At 44.1% G+C, this 13,960-nt stretch overlaps 1 protein-coding gene across 22 annotated transcripts in view; it reads right to left on the bottom strand.

Annotated features, from left to right (window-relative positions):
* The window catches only part of CCDC158 (coiled-coil domain containing 158), a 1,147,529-nt gene that overhangs the window by 953,566 nt on the left and 180,003 nt on the right, over nucleotides 1-13,960 (bottom strand). The window lies entirely within an intron of this gene.

Genomic DNA, 13,960 nt, shown 5'->3' with positions numbered 1-13,960 from the left:
GGCAGAATTGACAGTGTGCGCCTGAGCAGAATGACCCCGCACTTGTTTCTTCTTCTTGCTATTACTACTTAAGCACAGGCACTGCTGACAGCAGGGATAATTTATCAGGTTGCTGCCCCAAAACTAGACAAAAGAAGTAAATTTAAAAAGCCGCCTGGATGTGTCTGGGGAAAACATAGATCCAAGGCCCACAGCTAGGCAAGTCTGTGGGCACCACTCCCCATAGCAGAAGCTTATGATGCCATGTTGACAATATCATGAGTCACTCTGACAATCAGGGGCATTTTCTTTTTTTTTTTTTAGTTCAAATCTTTTTATTGGAATTATAGGTCAATGAATAACAATACAGAAAAAGAAAACAATACTTATACATACATGTTGAACTCTTGTCAGCAATGATCAAATACAGTATAGCTAGTATAAAGCGTCAACAAGGAAAAAGTTGGTTTCTAAACTCAACAGAACTATACCATAAACATATCTTCAAGCAGGGGAAGGTATGCTATAGCATTACCATATTTACTATTCAAAATAAACAAGATAAAATGCTTACATAAACAGTAATATATTAGTCGCCAAAAATAAAGTAATCTTTAAATAGTATCAGCTTTGTACCATAGAAATGTCATGAGAGAGTACACAGGAAACTAATAGTTACAGTATTTTCTTACAGGTTCCCATACCTTATTAAAATTCTTAGTGGACCGTAATTTTTCCACAAATATGGACATTGAGTTCCACCACATGTTTGAGTCAACCTTAGATAGGTCTTTCCATGATGATAATACATTCTTAATCGCTAGGTATAAAAGGATATGGAGTAGTTTAGCTTTATGGTCATCCATTGTTGGTGACGACTCTGACTCACATACCCCTGTTATTAAAATTTTCAAATTCAGTTTATTATTAATATCTAGTACAGAGCATATCGTTTTCCATACTGATGTCCAGTATATTTGCAGTAGTTCACAATCAAGAGATCATATGTGGCAGTGATCCTGGAGCTTTATTGCAGGACCAGCATTTATCAGATTGATCCATATTTAGTTTGGCTAACTTATGTGGGGTCCAGTGAGCGTGGTGCAAAACAAAGTAGATGGACTGTAGTAGCGAGGCAGATTTTAAAGTTTTAAATGCTTGTATCCAAATCATTTTCCAACTATCAGAATCAATAGTCGAGTCAAAATTTGCATTCCAAGCCGATTCAGGATTGTCAAAAGAATGTATTTGTATTAATGTATTCATTTGAAAGCAATTCCTTTCCCAATATAGAATTTTTTACAATACAGTACATTAGAACATCCGGTTGAACATTCCTGGATGATAAATATTTATAAGACTTTGTAAAACAGTGCCTTAATTGGATCCACTGGTAGAACAAGTGGCCAGGAATATTATAGATAGCGAATGTCACGCCAATTTTCAAAAAGGATCGAGAGGAGAACCGGGCAACTACAGACCTGTGAGCCTTACGTCTGTCCCTGGAAAGATGGTTGAAGCACTGATCAAGGATAGCATAGTCCGGCACTTGGATACACACGACTTGCTGAAACCCAGTCAACATGGGTTCAGGAAAGGGAAATCATGTTTAACGAATTTACTTCAATTTTATGAGACCGTGAACAAGCAAATTGATAGTGGAATGTCGGTGGACATAATATATTTGGACTTCCAGAAAGCGTTCGACAAAGTTCCACATGAAAGACTTCTCAGGAAACTACAAAGCCATGGAATTGAGGGAGATATACAAAGGTGGATAGGCAAATGGCTGGAAAACAGAAAGCAGAGAGTGGGCATAAATGGGAAGTACTCAGACTGGGAGGAAGTGACTAGTAGTGTGCCCCAGGGCTCGGTACTTGGGCCGATCCTATTTAATATTTATATCAATGACCTGGAAGACGGAATATCCAGTGAGATCATTAAGTTTGCAGACGACACAAAGCTATGCCGGGCAATCAGATCGCAGGAGGATATCAAGGAAGTCCAGAGCGACTTGTATCAGTTAGAGAAATGGGCAGAGCAATGGCAGATGAAGTTCAATGTGGAGAAATGCAAAGTAATGCATTTAGGTAATAAGAATAAGGAACACGAGTATAGAATGTCAGGCGCAACTCTGGGTAAGAGCGAACAAGAAAAGGACCTGGGTGTACTGATAGATAGGACCCTGAAGCCATCGACACAATGCGCGGCAGCAGCAAAGAAAGCAAACAGAATGTTAGGCATGATAAAGAAAGGAATCACGAGTAGATCGAAGAAAGTCATAATGCCGCTTTATAGAGCAATGGTCAGACCACACTTGGAATACTGTGTCCAACATTGGTCTCCCAACCTAAAGAAGGATATAAAACTGCTGGAGAGGGTGCAGAGACGAGCAACGCAGCTAATAAGAGGTATGGAGAACTTGGAATATGAGGAACGACTCAAGAAACTGGGACTGTTCTACCTTGAGAAGAGGAGGCTGCGAGGGGACATGATCGAGACGTTCAAAATACTGAAAGGGATCGATAAAATAGAGCAGGAAAATAAATTATTTACATTGTCCAACGTGACACGGACAAGAGGACATGGTTTGAAGCTAAGGGGGGACAAGTCCAGGACAAATGTCAGGAAGTTCTGCTTCACGCAGCGAGTGGTGGACGCCTGGAATGCTCTCCCAAAGGAGGTTATTAAGGAATCCACTGTGCTAGGATTCAAAGGCAAATTAGATGCACATCTCCTTACGAGAGGCATAGAGGGTTATGGGTGACTAAAACTACATCAGGTATATACCTGACAGGGCCTCCGCGTGTGCGGATCGGCGGACTCGATGGACCATTGGTCTGATCCGGAGATGGCAGTTCTTATGTTCTTATTATTTCATTGAATGTCAACCATTCATCATTTTTAATTAGATGATGTAAGATCCATATGCCTTTCATTTGCCAGATTTTCCAGTTAATAGTATTACCTTGGATCTTAATATTTTCATTGTGCCATATAGAAACAGTGTTAGTTGCATTCCATTTTACCGGTACTAACTTATCAATAGTAAGTATAGCTTTATTAGTGGAAACAATAATCAAACGTAAGCTCCCTTTCTTATTAGAGTAATTTTGCGTATTATATTTTAATATATTTGTTCTGCAAATATGTTATTCCAGTAGTAACCACGCTGGTGATTCCTCAGTTGGAGGAGGAATAAGCCATAGAGTAGCTTGTCTCATTAGAAAGGCTATATGGTAAGCGTGAAAGTCAGGGAAATTCACCCCTCCTTTGTCCTTAGTCGCTTTAAGTTTCTTCAATGCTATGCGCAGTTGTTTACTGCGCCAAAGAAATCCTGCTAACAGTTTTTCAATTTGATAGTAGATATCCAGTTTGAAAAGCACGGGAAGAATGTTTAAAATGTAATTGACTTTAAGTACTATCATCATCTTTATTGTTTCTAATCTCCCCATCATCTTTATTGTTTCTAATCTCACTCCACTGTGAATGTTTGCTTGTAAACCGTTCTGAACTACTAGGAGAACGGGATAAAAATCTAAATAAATAAATGAGATGTTGAGAGGAGACCATTTATTAGTCAATTCTTTGACAGTGTTTAAAATATATTCTGTATTGTAGTCAATAGATTCGTCAATTGTGGGGGCAAAGTAAACACCTAAATATTTTAGTCTATGATTTGTCCATGTAAAGCCAAATTGTTTGATTTCAGGTAATATAGCTGCACAATTCAGAGCCATGAGTTCCATTTTGCTCTGGTTCAGTTTATAACCAGAAATCTGTGAATATTCAACTATAGTCTCTAGCAGATGAGGTATAGAATCTGGGGTAGTGTAAAGCAGAACGTTATCAGCATAAGCTGATAGCTTGATCGTGTGATCACCAAATTCAAAACCTTTAGTCAACGGATTGTTTCTGATTGCAATCAACAGTGGTTCTAGGGCAATATTGAAGAGAAGCGGGGATAACGGGCATCCTTGTCTAGTGCCTCTAGTTGGGAAAAATGTTTGCGAATGATGTCTATTGATATAAAGTCTAGTGGAAGGAAATTTGTAAAGCACTTTGATCTTATTTATCACACTCTCAGAGAAGCCAAACCACTGGAGAGTACCAAATAGATAGGGCCATTCCACCCTGACAAAGGCTTTTTCAGCATCTAGACCTATAGCCAGGAGGTGGTCGAGGCCAAAGCATTCATACAATAACACCAGAACTTTTGAAGATATTATCTGCCCTGTATGAATCCACTTTGATCAGGATTAATTATTCTGGGGAGGGGCATTTTCAAAACACTAAGACATCCCAAAAAAATGTATACACCAGCACTTGGACATTTTTCTCGCCAATACGTCCAATTTTCAAAACCGACTTTCTGGACATCTTGCTAGGTATCCTTGCCGCTATGCGTCCAAAATTCAAGGAGGCATGTTGGAGACATGTTATAGACGAGCTCTGGGCATGCTTAGACTTGGTCGACTTGGATGTCTTTCCTAAGATGTCTAGGATGGAACTTAGTTGTTCAGAGCTAGACCTGTTTTAAAAGTATCTAAGTGCTAAAAAGATAACCAAACTGACCAAACTGGAGAGAATAAGTAATGACCCCCCCCTCCCCTGTGGTCACTAACCCCCTCCCACCCCTCAAATATCTGAATGAAATAGTACCTACTTGTCTCTAGAACAGCAGCAACAGGTAAGGGAATGCCTAGTATAGCATCACAAAGGTGTCTTAAGTAGCCTTGTGGGTAGGCTAGTGAGTCATAGAGAGGGCGACCCAGGCCCAAAAGCCACTCTAACCATTATATTTATGGTGGAAAGTGTGAGCCCATCAATACCCACTAAAACCTACTATACTGCCATATAGGTGCCACCTGCAGCCATAAGGGCTATTAGGATGATAGATAGGTGAGTATAGTAGGTTTTGGGGGAGTTTTGGAGGACTTACACATGTTATAAGGGGGTTGTGGTGAGATGTACTTCTGGCACCCTTTATGTGAAGTTCACAGCAGTGCCCTCTAAGGTGCCCCACCGCTCTGTTGGCATGTTTCTGTGAATAGTCCATTACAATGCTGGCCCCTCCCACATTCATATGGTTTGGATTTGGATGTTTTAAACTTGGATGTTTTTGTGGTTGAAAATGCCCCCAAAAAGTTAGGCGTACTAAGACTGAGAATACTGATGGCCAAGATGTCTATGTAGGTGATTTAAAAAAAAAAAAAAAAAAAAGAAGTTTTAAAAAGATGTTTGCGGAATTCAGATTTGGATGCACTTCTCAGAACATCTAAAGTCAGACTTAGATGTACTATCGAAAATGCCCCTCTATGTATTTTCCACACTCCTTCTCTTTGGATCCTAACAAGAGGAGTCCTTTGGACTTATCACTAGAAAGAATGGGGCTCATTTTCAAACAGAAAAAACAGCATAAAAATGGTACTTGGACAATTTTCTCATCTAAACATCTAAGTCACCATTTTCGAAAACAACTTTTTAGACATTTTGTTAGGCTTTTTGTTTGCAGCGCGTTTAAATCTCAAGAGACATGTTAGAGGCATATTATGGGTAAGATTTGGGTGAGCTTAGCACTTGGGCATTTTGTAGCGATAAACATTTTATGAAACGTCTAGGGCACAATTTGGACATTTGGGGCTAGACCTGTTTTAAAAAATGAATAAGGGTCACTCCCTCAGTGGTCCCTGACCCCCTCCCACTCCCCAAAGTTCTGAATGAAACATATCTGTCTCTATGACAGCTGCAAATAGCATGACCAGTCCTAGTACAGCAGTAGGCAGGAGTAGCCTGGTAGGCAGTGTAGTGGACTAACTAGTACACTTGTGGAGGATATTGTGAGCCCACCAAAACCAGCTAAAAATATACTGTACCTACATATAGGTGATACCTGCAATCATAAGGGCTATTGGATTGGTAGGTTTTGGGGGTGTTTAGTAGGGCACAGCATACAATTTCAGGGATTCTTGTGAGATGTTAGGCACCCTTTATGTGAAATTCACAGCAGTGCCCCTCTCTCTACTGGCATGTCTGTGTGGCCAATCTAGTATAGATGGTGGTTCTGCCCATATCCAAATGGATTGGTTTTGGACATTTTTATATTTGAAAATGGGCAAAAAATCTAGATGCACTAAGGGCCAAAATGTCTAGATAGGTAATTTAAAAAAAAAGATAGGACATCTTATAGTTTCAAAAATAGACATTTTCTCCAGCTGATTTTTGGACTTTTTTCTCATAATGTCCAAAGTTGGACGTAGACATCTTATCAAAAATGCCCTTCCATGTTCTGTAAGTACATTCCCATGAAGAGATGATAGGATGCTATGTAGGACAACAGTATAACATCCTGAAACAATCTCTTCCCAAGAACACAATAAAGTCACCTGGCATTGACAAGACTGGACTTATTAATTTTAAAGAGAAATCAAATTTTGAGGCGCAAAAGCAATCATGAAAGAAAAAAAAATGTCTAAACAGCAGCAGATAAAGATTGACTGAGAAGGACCCATGTGACAATAGCAGACAGGGATGGTGCATGTGTGCCATGAATGGTCCCAATGCTTCTAGAAAGAGTTGCTGGGATACAGTTCCCACACTAGACTTCATCTGTAACATCACCCATACTGGAAGATTACTACTACTTATCACTTATATAGCACTGAAAGGTGTGTGCAGCGATGTACATTTTGAAATTTATAGACGATCCCTGCTCTGAAGAGCTTACAATCTAACTTGGACAGACAGATATGACATATAGGGTTGGGGATGCAGAACCCAAGGTGAGAAGAGTTAGGAGTCAAAAGCATTCTCAAAGAGGTGGGTTTTTAATTGGGCCTCGAACACTGCCTGAAACAGAGCCCGTCATAGGGATTTGGGCAGCTTGCTCCAAGCATATGGTGCAACAAGGAAGAAGGGATGGAGTCTGGAGTTGGCAGTTGAAGTGAAGGGCACATATATGAGGGACTTACTAGCTGAGCAGGAGGGGGGTGGATCATAGGGGGAGATAAGTGAAGAGAGATAGTTAGGAGCAGCTGAGTGAGTGCATTTGTAGGTCAATAAGGAGTTTGAATTGTATTCGGAAATGGATGGGAAAGCCAATGAAGTGACTTTAGGAGAGGGGTAACGTGAGTATGGCGGCACTCCCAGAATATAAGTCATGCAGCCGAATTCTGAATGGACTGGAGAGAAGCAAGATGGCTATGTGGAAGGCCTAAGAGTAGCGAGTTGCAGTAGTCTAAGCGCGAGGTGATGAGGGCTTAAATTATTGTTTTGGTAATGCTCAGAGAGGAAGGGTTGGATTTTGGTAATATTATAGAGGAAGAAGCGGTAGGTTTTAGCGATATGTTGTATCTGGGCGGTGAAGAAGAGAGAGTAGTCAAAGTTGACCCCGAGATTACGAGCAGACAAAACTGGAAGGATGAGTGTGTTGTCCACAGAGACAAAGAATGAGGGAAGCAGAGAGTATCTCGAGGCACTGACAAGGACTCGGCTCCTTGAGTAGCGTGCTTATACTCCAGATGAGACACTCGCAAAAACTCGACTCCTTGCATAGAGTGTGTAGAATCCTCTTGAGGTACTCCAAAGGACTCGACTCCTTGTATAGAGTGGGTAGATTCAGCTCGAGGCACTGCCAAGGACTCGACTCCTTGTGATACTGCTAAGTGCTCAGACTGGACTGAAACTGCCTATCCATAATGGTATGGATCATTGCCTCCAAATGTGACACCGAGACTTGAGGATCTGGTACATTTGGTGTGGCTATAGTCTCCGAGGAAGAGGAGGAAGAATGACTAACTGTGAGACATGCTTCTTGGGCAGCTTGATAACCACTGCTGGTACCTGACCTAAGGGAGGCAGCGAGGCAAGTGTCTCGTCAGGAGAAGACTTAGCAGATTTGCCCGAGGAGGAGGACCTGCCAAATGAGGAGGGTTTGATTAAGGTCGAGATTGAAGGTGGAACCCCTGTGAGAAGCTTGACCAGATTCGAGGTCAAGGTCAAGACCAGGGAAAGTGGATCCATACCGCCAAAGAGTTTCTCAACCTGAACTCGACGGTGTTTGATGGCTCGAGGTTGAAAGGTAGCACAGTGGGCACACGACTCCGGACCATGGTCAGGTCCCAAACACTGAACACACCTGGCAACAGCTACACTTCTTGAAGTCTGTGATCGACTGGGACATAAACAGCAAAATAGCCTCAGCAAGATTGAAGTCTACAGGCCCCGCTGTGACACAAAGGAAAAATAAAATTAAGTTGTTTTTTTTAAATGAAAAAAGTGCAAAAAAACACAATGACCCTGTAAAAATAAAACACGAGCCGCGGTGAGAGAAGGCACAAAGCAGAACTGAGTCAAGTGCAGAGCATTGAAATAGGACTTCTCAGCTCCGTGGAAAACTGAGAATTGAGGAGACGCATGCCCTGCATCGGGCGGGAAGGCACTCGTGCATGCGCAGTGTGGCAGTCGCGAACTTTCTAAAGTTCTTTAAGCAAGTCTGCTTGTGAAGCTGTCCGCATCTGGGCTCCTTGGATGACATCACCCATATGTTGAGAATAGATGCTTGCTTGTCTTGGGACAATCTATGTTATATTAAGTTCAAGTAACTTGGATAAGGAGGGAAGACGGGAGATGGGGGCGATAGTTGAAGGGACAAGTAGGGTCTAGTGAGGGTTTCTTGAGGAAGAATGTGACTATGGCATGTTTGAAGGCATCAGGGACAGTTGTAGTGGAGAGCTATAGGTTGAGGATGTGACAGATAGGAGGGATGACAGAGTGCGAGATAGCACTGACTAGGTGAGTGGGAATCAGATTGGAGGAGCAGGTAGTGGGTTTGGAGAATGAGAGAAGATGATGTGTGGTTTCCTCCTCAGTGATCTCAGAGAAAGAGGAGAGGGTGGTAGGTGTTGAGGGGAAGTTAGTAGAATGAGCAGATGGAGGGAGGGGAGGGGGAAGCAGCCTGGTTGAGAGCTCAAGGTGAATCTTCTGAATCTAATTGCAGAAGAACGCTGCTATTGTCTGGAGAGGAACTGAAGAAGGCGGAGAGAGTGCTTTGAGTTGGGAGTTTAGTGTGTTAAAGAGATGGCGAGGATTAAAGCTAACAGAAATGGTTAAGTGGATACAGTGGCGTACCAAGGGGGGGGGGGCGGGAGGGGCGGTCCGCCCCGGGTGCCAGCCCTGAAGGGGTGCTCCCGGCCTTGCCGTTCAGTCCCCCCACACCCCCGAAGGACCGCTCGCCCCACTGACCTTCCTGCACCACCTGTGAAGCAGCAAACAACAGGATCGCGAGGTCAGCGGGTACGCGGCACAGGAAGCAGCGCCTAAGCAGCGCAGGGATAGCTGACGTCGCGATCCTGCTGCGGCTGCTTCATAGGTGGTGCAGGAAGGTCAGTGGGGCGAGCGGTCCTTCGGGGGGGGTGGTGGTGGTGGGGACTGAACGGCAAGGCCGGGAGCATAGGTAGTGCTGCTTCATAGGTGGTGCGGGGAGGCCAGGGGGGCGAGCGGTCCTTCGGGGTGGGGCGGGTGGGCAGGCAGGCAGGCATTCAAGGGGGGAGGGGGGTGACAGGCAGGCAGGCCTTCAAGGGGGGGGTGTGCAGACCTTCAAGGGGGAGGGACATGCCTTCAAGGGGGGGGCAGGCAGGCCTTCAAGGGGGGACAGGTCTACAAGGGGGGACAGGTCTACAAGGGGGTGGGCAGGCCTACAAGGGGGTGGGACAGGCCTTCAGGGGGGGTGCAGGCCTTCGGGGGGGTGCAGGCCTTCAAGGGGGGGGACAGGCAGGCAGGCCTTCAAGGGGGGGACAGGCCTACAAGGGGGTGGGGACAGGCCTTCAAGGGGGGGGACAGGCCTTCAGGGGGGTGCAGGCCTTCGGGGGGGTGCAGACCTTCAAGGGGGGGGACAGGCCTTCAAGGGGGGGACAGGCAGGCAGGTCTTCAAGGTGGGGGAGACAGGCCTACAAGGGGGAGGGACAGGCCTACAAGGGGGTGGGACAGGCCTTCAAGGGGGGGACAGGCCTACAAGGGGGTGGGACAGGCAGACCTTTAAGGGGGGACAGGCCTTTGGGGGGGACCCTGGTTTAGAAGTACACGGAGGGAAGGGGGTGTTCAAAGAGACGTGCATATACCAAACTTGGGGGGGGGATGAAGAAATAATGGGTCTGAAAATAGAGGAGAGGGAGAGAAATGATGGACCATGGGATTTAGGGAGGGAAGGAACTGAAAGGGAGAGAAATTGGACACAAGGGATGGTGTGGAGGAGGGATAGAGATACTGGATAGGAGGGTAATTGGGAAAAGAAAGGGAGAGATGGTAGACTCTGGGGTGGTGGGGAAGGAGGGAGAGATGCCGGATGAAAGGGTAGTTAAGAAAAGGTGGATCTGTGGAGGGAGATGAAAAAAAGGAAAGATACCAGACTTCCTGGGGAGGGAAGGGAAATGGAAAGGGAGGACAGAGTTGGCAGATGGATGGTTAGCACGCAGAAAGAAGAAAGAAGGAGACCCTGGCAAGCAAGTTATCAGAAGAAAACCAGAGCCTTGGACCAACAAGATTTGAAATATAACCAGACAACAAAAGGTAGAAAAATTAATTTTATTTTCTGTTTTGTGATTATAATATGTCAGATTTGAAATGTGTATCCTGACAGAGCTGGTGTTGGACTGCAAACGTGAGCTAGGATTTAACAGAGAGAGGAAAAGTCCTTTTTGTTTCTTTATTTTATTTACACCACAGCGCCAGTGTGGTTAGGAGAAGCCAAAGGGGGTGAAAAAGCTATAAAACCCACCAGGAGTTTTGAAAAAAAATCACCCAACTGGGCAGGAAAATCGAATTGAAAAACCAATTCAATAGGCTGAATCGAATCAAAATTTTTTTTCCTGAATCTGGCAGCATTAGTTTGCTACTGTCTTAGACTTTAGGACCTGGGATTGGGGAGAGATGGCATCCTCAGTACTTTATAATGCAAGTGAAACGAGGATTTGGTCAGACTTTTGAAGGGTCTGCAGAAAAAAAATATTGTATAGGCCGGGGACATGAAACAGCAAGAAATGGGAACTTTTCTTCCTTCTATTTTTGTGAATGGAAAGGCTGAGGATGTCAGAGAGTTCAGTTAAAATATGTGCTTTATAAGAAAATATAATAATGTGTTTTATAAAGTTTATAGCATAGCTGGCCTACCCAGTGAGGTGTTTCTAGTGGTGGTGGTGGCAGCGTGTCAATGTGTTGAGAGGAAGAGGTGGTCTGGGAAATTCTGCTGAGCAAACTCCGGGCCCATTTCCACCCCCCAGTTAGTCCACTCCACTCAACTGGTTCACACATTGAGTGGGTCTTTGGGTGTTGTGTTGGGATCTCTTCCAGTGGTTTATCAGTATCTCCTGGTCCAAGGAAGGAAACTTTGTTATCCTTAGCATTGACCTACAGAATATGTTTGTAACAGCGCTGCTTGTGTGGCATTAGGCTATGTAGTGATCGAAAGAAAAAAACAGACCTTTGCACATTTTTGCACTATATGGTGGGTGTATGAGGAGATTCACATTCCCTGCACAGCTAAGTCCATGTGAAGTTACCTTGTGCTGTATTTGACATCTAGCAAGGTCTCTGTTTGAAAGGAAAGATCTAAACTTAAAAATGAAGTGGCCAGAAGTTATGGTAAAAGCAGATAGTGTAGCTGGTTTTAAGAAAGATTTGGACAAATTCCTGGAGGAAAAGTCCATAATCTGTTATTAAGACATGGGGGAAGTGTCTGCTTGCCCTGGATCGGTAGCATGGAATGTTGCTACTCTTTGGGTTTTGACCAGGTATTAGTATCCTGGATTGGCTACCATGAGAATGGGCTACTGGGCATGATGGACCATTGGTCTGACCCAGTTAGGCTATTCTTATGTTATGTTCTCATCTGTAGGGACCTTTGTTTTCACTTCTTATTTTAATGTATTTTTTTTCTGGGAACTTATCAGTGTTTTTTATAATGGGAACAAAAATGGAAGAGAATTAATGTGTGTGGGATGAGGGGGTAACTAATTTCTTCAGCTAAATAATTCAATCCACTTCAAACAGACATAGGAGAACTCACGCACCATTCACACACCCTCCAACCAAAAGCGTCAAAAGGAAAAAAACTGTTCGTCAACCTCCTAGCCATTCGAGCTGCAACACTCGACCCCCAACCCTACAACCAATTGACATCGACCACATACTGCAAAACCTTCAAAAAGAAATAAAAACCCTTCTATTCAAAAAACACATAAAACCGAACTAACACAATCAGAACTGTCCCAAGCATCACCTGCAACTACTCCATATGTACTTCTGATGTCATGACAATTCAGACATAATTTATGTTATGTTATGTTTGGAATATAAGAAAATTTTCACTGCCTGTTTCTATTCTGACCATTTATTCCGTTTCATGGTCATTACAAAAAATATTTTTTTACAAAAAATGATGGGCCCCGGGTGCCACATACCCTAGGTACGCCACTGAGTGGATATAGTATTCTTGTATGGCCAGCGAGAGGGCAGACTGGAATGATGTCAACATGAATATGAAGTGTATGAAGTCGGTGTGTACACAGGATTTAAGCCAGAGACGTTCAGCGTAACGAGCACATGAGTGCAGGCAGTGGATGCAGGGGGGGGGGGAGTTGGTGAGCCAGGGTTGGGGTTTGGAACACCTAACAGGATGTGAAATTGGAGGAGCAAGGGTATCTAGAGCAGAGGAGAGAATGGTATTATGTTTGAATCATATTTATTGAGCAACAGAAAACAAGCACAACCAACACGGGAACCAGCAATACAGAAAAAGTAGCAAAAACAGTACATAGCAAGCTCAAACAATTTTCAATATCAGCCCCAGACCCCACCCCCCCCAATCCACCCCTTCCCATCCCAGCCTCCCACCCGCCCATCCAACCACCCACTAAAAAATGGTATTATAAAAGAGGATGGCTTCATTGACAGTCTTGTGTGAAATAGTAGTTGAGGAGAGGGATGAGAAAGCAGTAGAGAGGGCCCCAGGGTCAATAGCCTGAAAGTTCCTGAATGTGTTGGTGGCGATTGGTCGGATCTGAGGGGTAGGATGATGAATAGGGAATGTTAACAGATGATGGTCAGAGAGAGGAAAGGTGATATTGCAGAATTTGGTGGTTGAGCAGTTGGAAGAAAAAATTAAGTCTAGGCAATGTCCTTTTTGATGTATAGGAGTCGTGGAGCACAGCAGGAAATTGTATGAGGATGTTAGGGAAAGGAACTTAGAGGCGAAGGAGTCAGAGGGGTCATTGACATGGATATTGAAGTCACTAAGGATGAGAGAAGGGGATGAGGCCTCAAGAAAGGAGGAGAGCCAGAAGTCAAAATCGATGAGGAAGGAAGAGTCTGATGTATCAGGGGGTCAGTAGATGACTGCTACTTAGAGAGGTAGGGGAGCAAAAAAATGAATGGAATGAACTTCAAAGGAGGAAGAGCACTGAGATGGTGGTGGGAAAAAGGGTTGAAATCTGCAAGAGGGTGAAAATAGTAGCCCCACCCCTCCTCCTTGACCAACCTGATGAGGCATGTGGGAGAAAATGTAGCCTCCAGGACACAGGGCAGTATCTGAGGTACAATCATCAGGGCAGATCCAGGTCTCTGTTAGTGCGAGCAAGTGGAGAGATTGAGAGATCTCATGTATGTAGGCAAGCTTGTTGGGAACGGAGCAGGGATTCCATAAGGCAAAAGAGAAGGGAAGGGAGGAACGGGGAGGAGAGGAATAGAAAAGGTTGGTGAGAAGTAAGGTGGATCATAAGAGTAGGATAGGAGTTGGTTGAGAGGACCAGGATTGGGGTTGATGTCCCCAGCGGAAAGCAAGAGAAGGAGGAGGAAGTTACAGATGAGGGGAGGGAGCACTTGCTGCTGCTACATGGGTAAGGTGAACAAAGGGAGAGAGGGGATGATCGAATGAGAAGGAGAAAGTGTAAGATCTTTAGAGCAGAGAAAAGGGTAGAGGAGAAGAGGA

Source organism: Geotrypetes seraphini, chromosome 1 (genome assembly GCF_902459505.1).
Source record: "Geotrypetes seraphini chromosome 1, aGeoSer1.1, whole genome shotgun sequence".
Lineage (NCBI taxonomy): Eukaryota > Metazoa > Chordata > Amphibia > Gymnophiona > Dermophiidae > Geotrypetes > Geotrypetes seraphini.
Note: the sequence above shows the minus strand (reverse complement) of the source record. Positions and strands in the feature narration are given on the sequence as shown.